This window comes from Vulpes lagopus, chromosome 8, assembly GCF_018345385.1.
Source record: "Vulpes lagopus strain Blue_001 chromosome 8, ASM1834538v1, whole genome shotgun sequence".
NCBI lineage: Eukaryota > Metazoa > Chordata > Mammalia > Carnivora > Canidae > Vulpes > Vulpes lagopus.
In genome coordinates, this window is record NC_054831.1 from 78,174,023 (window position 1) to 78,175,881 (window position 1,859).

General features: G+C 34.4%; 1 non-coding gene across 1 annotated transcript; it reads right to left on the reverse strand.

Annotated features, from left to right (window-relative positions):
- Window positions 1–1,190: 1,190 nt before the first annotated feature.
- LOC121498273 lies at window positions 1,191–1,297 on the reverse strand. The gene has a single exon (XR_005989670.1). It is a non-coding gene; the product is annotated as a U6 spliceosomal RNA (small nuclear RNA).
- Window positions 1,298–1,859: the final 562 nt, after the last annotated feature.

Below are 1,859 nucleotides of genomic sequence, written 5' to 3' on the forward strand. Positions count from 1 at the left end.
GAGTTGGCTGACCATGGCTTGGAGGCTCTGTCATGGTCAAAAGCTGGAGCAATCATGAGGCTCACTTTGCTTCTTTGTCTTTCAGGAATCACTCTCCTTCACTGCCTGAAGGGCACTGGGTTGAGACTATTGTTTCATGTATTTTAACCTTTAAAAATGGTTTTAGGAGGTGGGGGTGGGAAGGCAATTCCAATTGCTCCATCTTGGCTGAAAATGGAGTCACAAATTTCTTTAAAAAGTATTTCCAAGAGGGCAGGAGGAAACTCAGGAGAGATGTGTCTATGGCCTTCATAGTGAGGGTTTCATGGGTGTATATCATGGAAAGTGGACCTTTTCCCTTATTTTTGAATGATAATTGGGCAAAATTTCTAAGTTGAAATTATTTTCTCTCAGCTTCTGGAAAGGCTTCTGGCTTCTATTTATGCAAATAAGAAATATGAATCAGGATAGTGGCATAAGAAAGAAAACCTAATGTTTCACTAATTTAACACAATAGAAGTTTAATTCTTGGTCTTAGTCCAACATGGATTCCCAGCTATTTGGTAGGTTTTTCTTCCTCCATACAGCAATTCAGGGACCTTGGTTCTTTCTACCTTTTGGTTCCAACTAAGAGTCAACCAGTTACTCCTTAAAAGTTGTAGTGTTCAATGGATCCATAATGATCTATTTATATTCTATCAGTGAGAAACAACCACATGAACACAAACACACACACATCACCACCAACAAGTCTCATATAAAAATCTGTGCATGATTTTTTTTGTGGCTAGTTGGTCATCTGTGCTATCTAGTCTAATTTTAATGCTTTTGTTAGTAACTGCACTTTTTTCTTAGTAGATTTTAAGATGTTCTTTTCATCATTGATCTGTTTTATTGTGTTCTTTATAGTTAGAATATATTACTTATTTTTGTACTCTTGTCTTACTTCCATTCTGGGAAATGGTCAGTAATTATCCCTTCAAACATTTCTTCTTTGCCATTCCATTCTGTTCTCCTGAAACACCTGTTTGATACCTGTTGGAGCCTGTCAATCGGTCTTCCTCATTTTTTAACTGAATTTTCCAAATTTTTATATGTTTTCTGAGTGATTTCTTTTTTTCCACAATTTTTTTTAATTATTCATGTACTTAGACAAATACCCTTTCCTCGGAGTTAATTCTCAGAGGGTGTCAGATGGCTGGAGAACTGCATAAAATATGGAACACTTCACATATTTGCATGTCATCCTTGCACAGGGGCCATGCTAATCTTCTCTGTATCATTCCAATTTTAGTATATGTGCTCCCAAAGCAAGCACAAGTGATTTCTTTAGTTATTATCTCCCAGATTATAATTTTCTCTTTGACTATATCCATGCTAGAATTTATCTCATATATTTTTTATAAAAAATTGATTATGTATTTTACTTACAAAATCTCTACTTAATTACATTTCACCTTTGCCTGTATTTGTTTTATTATTCTTGTGATATTTAGAGCAGATTATTTCCTCCTAGACATGCTTACTTTAAAATTCCACAAAATTAAATCCATTTGGAGAAAATTTAGTCTGTGACTGTCAATTTTTGTTGTATATCATCCTTTAGCTTGGGGTTTCTTCATTTATTATAGAATTTGGGTTTGATGCTCATTATAAGAGGTGGTTTATGCATTGTTTTGATCTGTCTTTCCATTTGTTTCAGATTCTGATTGGCAATTACATAATTTTTCAATTTTGTGGCTTCTTCTATATGTCTGCCATTGTCTCAGTTAGAAAATAAATTTTATGATGTTATTTAAGGACATTGATATTTGAGATATTTCAGGTCCAGGCATGAAGGCAGCAAAGGTCCAACTTCTTGACTGAAAAGATGTCTTTGT